Source organism: Oncorhynchus gorbuscha, linkage group LG09 (assembly GCF_021184085.1).
Source record: "Oncorhynchus gorbuscha isolate QuinsamMale2020 ecotype Even-year linkage group LG09, OgorEven_v1.0, whole genome shotgun sequence".
Lineage (NCBI taxonomy): Eukaryota > Metazoa > Chordata > Actinopteri > Salmoniformes > Salmonidae > Oncorhynchus > Oncorhynchus gorbuscha.
The window spans coordinates 8,265,661-8,279,391 of record NC_060181.1 but is presented as its reverse complement, the minus strand read 5'-3'; positions in this window follow the sequence as shown (position 1 = coordinate 8,279,391).

Below are 13,731 nucleotides of genomic sequence, written 5' to 3'. Positions count from 1 at the left end.
TCAGTTAAGGTAGATTTTTACGTAAAGTTTTGGGACACAAAAAAAAACAATCCTAATTTCTCCCCCTTTCTGTACCACCTTCCCAATGCTCGTTTTCTACTTTCTTCTCCCAACCCTCCCAACCCCACCTGTTACTGTAAATAGGAGACACACCTGTTACTGTATATAGGAGACCCACCTGTTACTGTAAATAGGATACCCACCTGTTACTGTAAATAGGAGACCCACCTGTTACTGTAAATAGTAGACCCACCTGTTACTGTATATAGGAGACACACCTGTTACTGTAAATAGGAGACCCACCTGTTACTGTAAATAGGAGACACACCTGTTACTGTAAATAGGAGACCCACCTGTTACTGTATATAGGAGACACACCTGTTACTGTAAATAGGAGACCCACCTGTTACTGTATATAGGAGACCCACCTATTACTGTAAATAGGAGACCCACCTGTTACTGTATATAGGAGACCCACCTGTTACTGTAAATAGGAGACCCACCTGTTACTGTATATAGGAGACCCACCTGTTACTGTAAATAGGAGACCTACCTGTTACTGTGAATAGGGGACACACCTGTTACTGTAAATAGGAGACCCATCTGTTATTGTGAATAGGAGACACACCTGTTATTGTGAATAGGAGACCCACCTGTTACTGTAAATAGGAGACCTACCTGTTACTGTAAATAGGAGACCCACCTGTCACTGTAAATAGGAGACCTACCTGTTACTGTAAATAGGAGACCCACCTGTTACTGTAAATAGGAGACCTACCTGTTACTGTAAATAGGAGAGCCCACCTGTTACTGTAAATAGGAGACCTACCTGTTACTGTAAATAGGAGACCCACCTGTTACTGTAAATAGGATACCCACCTGTTACTGTAAATGGGAGACCTACCTGTTACTGTAAATAGGAGACCCACCTGTTACTGTAAATATGAGACCTACCTGTTACTGTCAAAGCTGATGAAATCTTGACTCTAACTGGAATCCACATGTGTTTTTTTCAATGGGAAGCACCTCTTATTGTGTAATTTACCTGATGATCAGTTAAGGGAAGAAAACATAACCATCTGTGTGCCCTCAGGTAATTTCCAATGACTTGATGGGGTGAGGTTGGTGTGTAGGTACATTCTGTGGCAGTTCTATGGAAAATAATTCCAGTTCTGTGAGAACACATCAGTATCTGTCCAGTCTCTGTACTTTAGAAACACAATTTCACTGACTTTAACTCACTCACTCACTTACTCACTTACTCTAACCTTTCACCCCAGGTCTGATATAAACTAACCCCTAACCCCTGTCCTGTCCTGTCCTGTTCTAATCTAACCCTTCACCCCTGTCCTGTTCTAATCTAACCCTTCACCCCTGTCCTGTCCTGTCCTGTCCTGTTCTGTTCTAATCTAACCCTTCACCCCTGTCCTGTCCTGTCCTGTCCTGTCCTGTTCTGTTCTAATCTAACCCTTCACCCCTGTCCTGTTCTAATCTAACCCTTCACCCCTGTCCTGTCCTGTCCTGTCCTGTCCTGTCCTGTTCTAATCTAACCCTTCACCCCTGTCCTGTCCTGTCCTGTCCTGTCCTGTCCTGTCCTGTCCTGTCCTGTCCTGTCCTGTCCTGTCCTGTCCTGTCCTGTTCTGTTCTGTTCTAATCTAACCCTTCACCCCTGTCCTGTCCTGTCCTGTCCTGTCCTGTCCTGTCCTGTTCTGTTCTAATCTAACCCTTCACCCCTGTCCTGTCCTGTCCTGTCCTGTTCTGTTCTAATCTAACCCTTCACCCCTGTCCTGTCCTGTCCTGTCCTGTTCTGTTCTAATCTAACCCTTCACCCCTGTCCTGTCCTGTCCTGTCCTGTTCTGTTCTAATCTAACCCTTCACCCCTGTCCTGTCCTGTCCTGTCCTGTTCTGTTCTAATCTAACCCTTCACCCCTGTCCTGTCCTGTCCTGTCCTGTTCTGTTCTAATCTAACCCTTCACCCCTGTCCTGTCCTGTCCTGTCCTGTTCTGTTCTAATCTAACCCTTCACCCCTGTCCTGTCCTGTCCTGTCCTGTTCTGTTCTAATCTAACCCTTCACCCCTGTCCTGTCCTGTCCTGTCCTGTGCTGTTCACATCTCCACATCTCAACATCAACTGTTCAGAGGAGAGGCCTTCATGGTCGAATTACTGCAAAGAAACCACTTCTAAAGGACACCAATAAGAAGAAGAGACTTGCATGTTCTAAGAAACACAAGCAATGGACATTAGACCGGTGGAAAACTGTCCTTTGGTCTGATGAGTCCAAATTAGCGATTTTTGGTTCCAACCGCTGTGTTTTTGTGAGATGCAGAGTAGGTGAACGGATGACCTCTGCATGTGTGTTTCCCACCGTGAAGCATGGAGGAGGAGGTGTTATGGTGTGGGGGTGCTTTGCTGGTGACACTGTCAGTGATTTATTTACAATTCAAGGCACACTTATCCTGCATGGTTACCACTGCATTCTGCAGTGATACGCCATCCCGTCTGGTTTGTGCTTAGTGGGACTATCATTTGGTTTTCAACAGGACAATGACCCAACACACCTCCCGGCTTTGTAAGGGCTATTTGACCAAGGAGAGTGATGGAGTGCTGCATCAGATGACCTGGCCTCCACAATCACCTGACCTCAACCCAATTGATATGGTTTGATATGAGTTGGACCACAGAGTGAAGGAAAAGCAGCCAACAAGTGCTCAGCATATGTGGGAACTCCTTCAAGACTGTTGCCAAGAGTGTGCAAAGCTATCATCAAGGAAAAGGTTGGCTACTTTGAAGAATCTAAAATCTGAAATATATTTTGAGTTGTTTAAACACATTTTTGGGTCACTACATGATTCCATATGTGTTATTTCATAGTTTTGATGTTTTCACTATTATTCTACAATGTAGAAAATAGTCAAATAAATAAAAAAATAAGAATGTGTTCTTAACTGACTTGCCTGGTTAAATAGAGGTCAAATTTCTCCCATTCTGCCACTGTCCCAACCAAGCCCCTGTCCCCATCCAGCCACTGTCCCAACCCATTCCCTGTCCCAACCCATTCCCTGTCCCCATCCAGTCCCTGTCCCCACCCAGTCCCTGTCCCCATCCAGCCCCTGTCCCCACCCAGCCCCTGTCCCCATCCAGCCCCTGTCCCCACGCAGGCACTGTCCAAACCCATTCCCTGTCCCAACCCAGTCCCTGTCCCCATCCAGCCACTGTCCCCATCCAGCCACAGTCCCCACCCAGCCACTGTCCCAACCCATTCCCTGTCCCAACCCATCCCCTGTCCCCACCCAGCCACTGTCCCAACCCAGCCCCGGTCCCCACCCAGCCACTGTCCCAACCCAGCCCCTGTCCCCACCCAGCCCCTGTCCCCATCCAGCCACTGTCCCCATCCAGCCACTGTCCCAACCCAGCCCCTGTCCCCATCCAGCCCCTGTCCCCACCCAGCCACTGTCCCAACCCAGCCCAGGTCCCAACACAGTCCCTGTCCCCATCCAGACACTGTCCCCATCCAGCCACTGTCCCAACCCAGCCCCTGTCCCCATCCAGCCCCTGTCCCCACCCAGCCACTGTCCCAACCCATTCCCTGTCCCAACCCAGTCCCTGTCCCCCCCATCCAGTTCCTGCCCCCATCCAACCCCTGTCCCATCCAGTCCCTGCCCCATCCAACCCCTGTCCCCATCCAGTCCCTGCCCCCATCCAACCCCTGTCCCAAACCAGTCCCTGTCCCAACCCTACCCTGTCCCCATCCAGTCCCTGTCCCCATCCAGTCCCTGTCCCCATCCAGTCCCTGTCCCCATCCTACCCTGTCCCAACCCAGTCCCTGTCCCCATCCAGTCCCTGTCCCCATCCAGCCCCTGTCCCCATCCAGTCCCTGTCCCCATCCATCCCCTGTCCCAACCCAGTCCCTGTCCCCATCCATCCCCTGTCCCAACCCAGTCCCTGTCCCCATCCAGTCCCTGTCCCCATCCAGTCCCTGTCCCAACCCAGTCCCTGTCCCCATCCAGTCCCTGTCCCCATCCAGTCCCTGTCCCCATCCAGTCCCTGTCCCAACCCAGTCCCTGTCCCCATCCAGTCCCTGTCCCCATCCAGTCCCTGTCCCCATCCAGTCCCTGTCCCAACCCAGTCCCTGTCCCCATCCAGTCCCAGCCCCTGTCCCCATCCAGCCCCTGTCCCCATGTCCCTGTCCCCATCCAGCCCCTGTCCCCATCCAGTCCCTGTCCCCATCCAGTCCCTGTCACCATGCATCCCCTGTCCCTACCCAGTCCCTGTCCCAATCCAGTCCCTGTCCCAATACATCCCCTGTCCCTACCCAGTCCCTGTCCCCATCCAGTCCCTGTCCCCATCCAGTCCCTGTCCCCATCCAGCCCCTGTCCCCATCCAGTCCCTGTCCCCATCCAGCCCCTGTCCCCATCCAGTCCCTGTCTCCATCCAGTCCCTGTCCCCATCCAGCCCCTGTCCCCATCCAGTCCCTGTCCCCATCCAGTCCCTGTCCCCATCCAGTCCCTTAACCGATGTAATTTGGCTTCAACGTGCTATTGAGTCTTCACATAAAAATGAATGGTGTAACGTGATCAATGGCTTCGCCCGTGTGAAAGTCATTGCTCTCTGTGTGTGTATGTAATGTAATGTAATGTAATGTAATGTAATGTAACGTAATGTAACGTAATGTAATGTATTGTAATTTAATGTAATGTAATATATTGTAATGTATTGTAATGTAAAGTAATGTATTGTATTGTAATGTAATGTAATATATTGTAATGTAATATAATGTAACGTATTGTAGTGTAATGTAATGTAATATATTGTAATGTAATGCACTGTAATATATTGTAATGTAATGTAATATATTGTAATGTAATGTAATATATTGTAATATATTGTAATGTAATGTAATATATTGTAATGTAATGTAATATATTGTAATGTAATGTAATATATTGTAATATATTGTAATGTAATGTGATGTAATATATTGTAATATATTGTAATGTAATGTAATGTAATGTAATATATTGTAATGTAATGTAATGTAACGTATTGTAGTGTAATGTATTGTAGTGTAATGTAATGTAATGTAATATATTGTAATGTAATGTCATGTAATATATTGTAATGTAATGTAATGTAATATATTGTAATATATTGTAATGTAATGTATTGTAATGTAATGTAATATATTGTAATATATTGTAATGTAATGTAATGTAACGTATTGTAGTGTAATGTAATGTAATGTAATATATTGTAATGTAATGTCATGTAATATATTGTAATGTAATGTAACATAATGTAATGTCATGTAATGTAACATATTGTAATGTAATGTAATGTATTGTAATGTAATGTCATGTAATGTAACATATTGTAATGTAATGTAATATATTGTAATGTAATGTAACATATTGTAATGTAATGTAATATATTGTAATGTAATGTAATGTAACGTATTGTAGTGTAATGTAATGTAATGTAATATATTGTAATGTAATGTCATGTAATATATTGTAATGTAATGTAACATAATGTAATGTCATGTAATGTAACATATTGTAATGTAATGTAATGTATTGTAATGTAATGTAATGTAATGTAACATAATGTAATGTCATGTAATGTAACATATTGTAATGTAATGTAATGTATTGTAATGTAATGTAATGTAATGTAATGTAGTGTAATTTATTGTAATATATTGTATCATAATGTAATGTAATGTAATGTAGTGTAATGTATTGTAATATATTGTATCGTAATGTAATGTAACGTATTGTATTCTTATGTATGCTGATCTTTGGAGGATTGCGTTTCTACAACAGAAACAGAAGGATGTGATCTACAGTTTTGTTTTTGATATTAAGGGTAGTTAGTTACTCATGGCATTCAGTGCAACTTCTCTCACCCTCTCCTCCTCTCACTGACTCAACCCGACACACAGGCAGCGATCCAGCTAGATATCGTCCTCTCCTCCTCTCACTGACTCAACCCGACACACAGGCAGCGATCCAGCTAGCTATCGCCCTCTCCTCCTCTCACTGACTCAACCCGACACACAGGCAGCGATCACTGATCGCCCTCTCCTCCTCACTGACTCAACCCGACACACAGGCAGCGATCCAGCTAGCTATCGCCCTCTCCTCCTCTCACTGACTCAACCCGACACACAGGCAGCGATCCAGCTAGCTATCGCCCTCTCCTCCTCTCACTGACTCAACCCGACAAACAGTCAGCGATCCAGCTAGCTATCGCCCTCTCCTCCTCTCACTGACTCAACCCGACACACAGGCAGCGATCCAGCTAGCTATCGCCCTCTCCTCCTCTCACTGACTCAACCCGACACACAGGCAGCGATTCAGCTAGCCCTCTCCTCCTCTCACTGACTCAACCCGACACACAGGCAGCGATCCAGCTAGCTATCGCCCTCTCCTCCTCTCACTGACTCAACCCGACACACAGGCAGCGATCCAGCTAGCTATCGCCCTCTCCTCCTCTCACTGACTCAACCCGACACACAGGCAGCGATCCAGCTAGCTATCGCCCTCTCCTCCTCTCACTGACTCAACCCGACACACAGGCAGCGATTCAGCTAGCTATCGCCCTCTCCTCCTCTCACTGACTCAACCCGACACACAGGCAGCGATTCAGCCAGCTATCGCCCTCTCCTCCTCTCACTGACTCAACCCGACACACAGGCAGCGATCCAGCTAGCTATCGCCCTCTCCTCATCTCACTGACTCAACCCGACACACAGGCAGCGATCCAGCTAGCTATCGCCCTCTCCTCCTCTCACTGACTCAACCCGACACACAGGCAGCGATTCAGCTAGCTATCGTTATTTAAAGAGCCAGTGTAGTCAAAATTCTGTTTTTTTCCTTTGTTTTATATCATATTGTCACAATAGCTGATAAAACAAACACTATAAAAATGTTTTTAAAAATCTGCATTAATTCCTGATAGTTGATGGTTGAAAATACATTCTGAAACAGGAACTCGTTACATCACTGCCTGGTATGGCAACTGCTCGGCCTCCGACCGCAAGGCACTACAGAGAGTTGTGCGAACAGCCCAGTACATCACTGGGGCCAAGCTTCCTGTCAACCAGGACCACTATACCAGGCAGTGTCAGAGGAAGGGCCGTAACAATGATCAAAGACTCGTCACCCTCGTCGTAGACTGTTCTCTCTGCTACCGCACAGCAAGTGGTACCAGAGCACCAAGTCTAGGACAAGAAGGCTTCTATAAACAGCTTCTACCACCAAGACATAAGACTCCTGAACATCTAATCAAATGGCTACCCAGACTATTTACATTGCCCCCCCCCCCACCCCTCTCCCCCTCTTTATGCCACTACTGCTCTGTTGTCCTCTATGCATAGTCACTTTAATAACTCTACCTACATGTACATAGTACTTCAACTAACCGGTGCCCCCGCATATTGACTCTGTACCGGTACCCCCTGTATATAGCCTCCACATTGACTCTGTACCGGTACCCCCTGTATATAGTCTCCATATTGACTCTGTAACAGTATCCCCTGTATATAGCCTCCACATTGACTCTGTACCGGTACCCCCTGAATATAGCCTCCACATTGACTCTGTACTGGTACCCCCTGTATATAGCCTCCACACTGACTCTGTATCAGTACCCCCTGTATATAGCCTCCACATTGCCTCTGTACCAGTACCCCCTGTATATTGACTCTGCACCGGTACACCCTGTATATAGCCTCCACATTGCCTCTGTATCAGTACCCCCTGTATATAGCCTCCACATTGCCTCTGTACCAGTACCTCCTGTATATTGACTCTGCACCGGTACCCCCTGTATATAGCCTCCACATTGCCTCTGTATCAGTACCCCCTGTATATAGCCTCCACATTGACTCTGTACCAGTACCTCCTGTATATTGAGTCTGTACCTGTACCCCCTGTATATACATTTACATTTACATTTAAGTCATTTAGCAGACGCTCTTATCCAGAGCGACTTACAAATTGGTGCATTCACCTTAAGACATCCAGTGGAACAGTTACTTTACAATAGTGCATCTAAATCTTAAAGGGGGGGTGAGAGGGATTACTTATCCTATCCTAGGTATTCCTTAAAGAGGTGGGGTTTCAGGTGTCTCCGGAAGGTGGTGATTGACTCCGCTGTCCTGGCGTCGTGAGGGAGTTTGTTCCACCATTGGGGGGCCAGAGCAGCGAACAGTTTTGACTGGGCTGAGCGGGAGCTGTACTTCCTCAGTGGTAGGGAGGCGAGCAGGCCAGAGGTGGATGAACGCAGTGCCCTTGTTTGGGTGTAGGGCCTGATCAGAGCCTGGAGGTACTGAGGTGCCGTTCCCCTCACAGCTCCGTAGGCAAGCACCATGGTCTTGTAGCGGATGCGGCTTCAACTGGAAGCCAGTGGAGAGAGCGGAGGAGCGGGGTGACGTGAGAGAACTTGGGAAGGTTGAACACCAGACGGGCTGCGGCGTTCTGGATGAGTTGTAGGGGTTTAATGGCACAGGCAGGAGCCCAGCCAACAGCGAGTTGCAGTAATCCAGACGGGAGATGACAAGTGCCTGGATTAGGACCTGCGCCGCTTCCTGTGTGAGGCAAGGTCGTACTCTGCGGATGTTGTAGAGCATGAACCTACAGGAACGGGCCACCGCCTTGATGTTAGTTGAGAACGACAGGGTGTTGTCCAGGATCACGCCAAGGTTCTTAGCGCTCTGGGAGGAGGACACAATGGAGTTGTCAACCGTGATGGCGAGATCATGGAACGGGCAGTCCTTCCCCGGGAGGAAGAGCATCTCCGTCTTGCCGAGGTTCAGCTTGAGATGGTGATCCGTCATCCACACTGATATGTCTGCCAGACATGCAGAGATGCGATTAGCCACCTGGTCATCAGAAGGGGGAAAGGAGAAGATTAATTGTGTGTCGTCTGCATAGCAATGATAGGAGAGACCATGTGAGGTTATGACAGAGCCAAGTGACTTGGTGTATAGCGAGAATAGGAGAGGGCCTAGAACAGAGGCCTGGGGGACACCAGTGGTGAGAGCGCGTGGTGAGGAGACAGATTCTCGCCACGCCACCTGGTAGGAGCGACCTGTCAGGTAGGACACAATCCAAGCGTGGGCTGCGCCGGAGATGCCCCACTCGGAGAGGGTGGAGAGGAGGATCTGATGGTTCACAGTATCGAAGGCAGCCGATAGATCTAGAAGGATGAGAGCAGAGGAGAGAGAGTTAGCTTTAGCAGTGTGGAGCGCCTCCATGATACAGAGGAGAGCAGTCTCAGTTGAATGACTAGTCTTGAAACCTGACTGATTTGGATCAAGAAGGTCATTCAGAGAGAGATAGCGGGAGAGCTGGCCAAGGACGGCACGTTCAAGAGTTTTGGAGAGAAAAGAAAGAAGGGATACTGGTCTGTAGTTGTTGACATCGGAGGGATCGAGTGTAGGTTTTTTCAGAAGGGGTGCAACTCTCGCTCTCTTGAAGACGGAAGGGACGTAGCCAGCGGTCAGGGATGAGTTGATGAGCGAGGTGAGGTAAGGGAGAAGGTCTCCGGAAATGGTCTGGAGAAGAGAGGAGGGGATAGGGTCAAGCGGGCAGGTTGTTGGGCGGCCGGCCGTCACAAGACGCGAGATTTCATCTGGAGAGAGAGGGAGAAAGAGGTCAGAGCACAAGGTAGGGCAGTGTGAGCAGAACCAGCGGTGTCGTTTGACTTAGCAAACGAGGATCGGATGTTGTCGACCTTCTTTTCAAAATGGTTGACGAAGTCATCTGCAGAGAGGGAGGAGGGGGAGGGGGAGGAGGATTCAGGAGGGAGGAGAAGGTGGCAAAGAGCTTCCTAGGGTTAGAGGCAGATGCTTGGAATTTAGAGTGGTAGAAAGTGGCTTTAGCAGCAGAGACAGAGGAGGAAAATGTAGAGAGGAGGGAGTGAAAGGATGCCAGGTCCGCAGGGAGGCGAGTTTTCCTCCATTTCCGCTCGGCTGCCCGGAGCCCTGTTCTGTGAGCTCGCAATGAGTCATCGAGCCACGGAGCGGGAGGGGAGGACCGAGCCGGCCTGGAGGATAGGGGACATAGAGAGTCAAAGGATGCAGAGAGGGAGGAGAGGAGGGTTGAGGAGGCAGAATCAGGAGATAGGTTGGAGAAGGTTTGAGCAGAGGGAAGAGATGATAGGATGGAAGAGGAGAGAGTAGCGGGGGAGAGAGAGCGGAGGTTGGGACGGCGCGATACCATCCGAGTAGGGGCAGTGTGGGAAGTGTTGGATGAGAGCGAGAGGGAAAAGGATACAAGGTAGTGGTTGGAGACTTGGAGGGGAGTTACAATGAGGTTAGTGGAAGAACAGCATCTAGTAAAGATGAGGTCGAGCGTATTGCCTGCCTTGTGAGTAGGGGGGGAAGGTGAGAGGGTGAGGTCAAAAGAGGAGAGGAGTGGAAAGAAGGAGGCAGAGAGGAATGAGTCAAAGGTAGACGTGGGGAGGTTAAAGTCGCCCAGAACTGTGAGAGGTGAGCCGTCCTCAGGAAAGGAGCTTATCAAGGCATCAAGCTCATTGATGAACTCTCCGAGGGTTCATCAGGTGGGTACTGATACATTTACTCTGTATCAGTACCCACCTGTATATATCCTCCACATTGACTCTGTACCAGTACCCCCGGTATATAGTCTCCATATTGACTCTGCACCAGTACCCCCCTGTATATAGTCTCCATATTGACTCTGTACCAATACCCCCGTATATAATCTCCATATTGACTCTGTACCGGTACCCCCTGTATATAGCCTCCACATTGACTCTGTACCAGTACCCCCTGTATATAGTCTCCATATTGACTCTGTACCAATACCCCCTGTATATAGTCTCCATATTGACTCTGTACCAATACCCCCTGTATATAGTCTCCATATTGACTCTGTACCAGTACCCCCTGTATATAGTCTCCATATTGACTCTGTACCGGTACCCCCCTGTATATAGTCTCCATATTGACTCTGTACCAATACCCCCTGTATATAGCCTCCACATTGACTCTGTACCAGTACCCCCTGTATATAGTCTCCATATTGACTCTGTACCAGTACCCCCTGTATATAGTCTCCATATTGACTCTGTACTGGTACCCCCTGTATATAGCCTCCACATTGACTCTGTACTGGTACCCCCTGTATATAGTCTCCACATTGACTCTGTACTGGTACCCCCTGTATATAGCCTCCACATTGACTCTGTACTGGTACCCCCTGTATATAGTCTCCACATTGACTCTGTACTGGTACCCCCTGTATATAGCCTCCACATGGACTCTGTACTGGTACCCCCTGTATATAGCCTCCACATTGACTCTGTACTGGTACCCCCTGTATATAGCCTCCACATTGACTCTGTACTGGTACCCCTGTATATAGCCTCCACATTGACTCTGTACTGGTACCCCTGTATATAGCCTCCACATTGACTCTGTACTGGTACCCCTGTATATAGCCTCCACATTGACTCTGTACTGGTACCCCCTGTATATAGCCTCCACATTGACTCTGTACTGGTACCCCCTGTATATAGTCTCCACATTGACTCTGTACTGGTACCCCCTGTATATAGCCTCCACATTGACTCTGTACTGGTACCCCCTGTATATAGTCTCCACATTGACTCTGTACTGGTACCCCCTGTATATAGCCTCCACATTGACTCTGTACTGGTACCCCCTGTATATAGCCTCCACATTGACTCTGTACTGGTACCCCCTGTATATAGCCTCCACATTGACTCTGTACTGGTACCCCCTGTATATAGTCTCCACATTGACTCTGTACTGGTACCCCCTGTATATAGCCTCCACATTGACTCTGTACTGGTACCCCCTGTATATAGTCTCCACATTGACTCTGTACTGGTACCCCCTGTATATAGTCTCCATATTGACTCTGTACTGGTACCCCCTGTATATAGCCTCCACATTGACTCTGTACTGGTACCCCTGTATATAGTCTCCATATTGACTCTGTACTGGTACCCCCTGTATATAGCCTCCACATTGACTCTGTACTGGTACCCCCTGTATATAGTCTCCATATTGACTCTGTACTGGTACCCCCTGTATATAGCCTCCACATTGACTCTGTACTGGTACCCCCTGTATATAGCCTCCACATGGACTCTGTACTGGTACCCCCTGTATATAGCCTCCACATTGACTCTGTACTGGTACCCCCTGTATATAGCCTCCACATTGACTCTGTACTGGTACCCCCTGTATATAGCCTCCACATTGACTCTGTACTGGTACCCCCTGTATATAGCCTCCACATTGACTCTGTACTGGTACCCCCTGTATATAGCCTCCACATTGACTCTGTACTGGTACCCCCTGTATATAGCCTCCACATTGACTCTGTACTGGTACCCCCTGTATATAGTCTCCACATTGACTCTGTACTGGTACCCCCTGTATATAGCCTCCACATTGACTCTGTACTGGTACCCCCTGTATATAGTCTCCACATTGACTCTGTACTGGTACCCCTGTATATAGCCTCCACATTGACTCTGTACTGGTACCCCCTGTATATAGCCTCCACATTGACTCTGTACTGGTACCCCCTGTATATAGCCTCCACATTGACTCTGTACTGGTACCCCCTGTATATAGTCTCCACATTGACTCTGTACTGGTACCCCTGTATATAGCCTCCACATTGACTCTGTACTGGTACCCCCTGTATATAGTCTCCACATTGACTCTGTACTGGTACCCCCTGTATATAGTCTCCATATTGACTCTGTACTGGTACCCCCTGTATATAGCCTCCACATTGACTCTGTACTGGTACCCCCTGTATATAGTCTCCATATTGACTCTGTACTGGTACCCCCTGTATATAGCCTCCACATTGACTCTGTACTGGTACCCCCTGTATATAGTCTCCATATTGACTCTGTACTGGTACCCCCTGTATATAGCCTCCATATTGACTCTGTACTGGTACCCCCTGTATATAGCCTCCACATTGACTCTGTACTGGTACCCCCTGTATATAGCCTCCATATTGACTCTGTACCGTAACACCCTGTATATAGCCTCCACATTGACTCTGTACCAATACCCCCCTGTATATAGTCTCCATATTGACTCTGTACTGGTACCCCCTGTATATAGTCTTGGTATTGTTATTTCACTACTGCTGTTTAATGACTTGTTACTTTTATCTCTTATTCTTATCTGTATTTGTTTTAAATGCATTGTTGGTTTGGGTCTCGAAAGTAAGCATTTCACTGTAAGGTGTACAACACCTGTTGTATTCGGCGCATGTGACTAGTAACATTTGATTTGAACTTCTAATCAGCAGGTTTGAATGGTCAGGAGTTTCGGCTTTCCATGGTGACATCACCGTGAGGTAAATTAGTGAAATAGACCAATAAGAAAGAGAGTTCCAAACCTCTCTGCCAATAACAGCTAGTTTTCAGTTGTCACCTCCCCCCTGAGACCACTCCCAGACAGTCCTAGAAACATTATATTGTAATGAAAATCTATTACAGGATCGTTCCATTTCATTTCATTAAGCCACCATCTAAGATGCTTCTGAAATGGTTTATGTAGTTAAAAACAGATTAGACAAGCATTCCTGACACGTTATTTTGTTGAAAGACAATTTTAACTCTCAGAAAGCTAAATGAGTGAACGCAAATTGGTCATTTCAATTTATAGGATTCAAATAGTATTTGATAAATACAGTACCCAACATT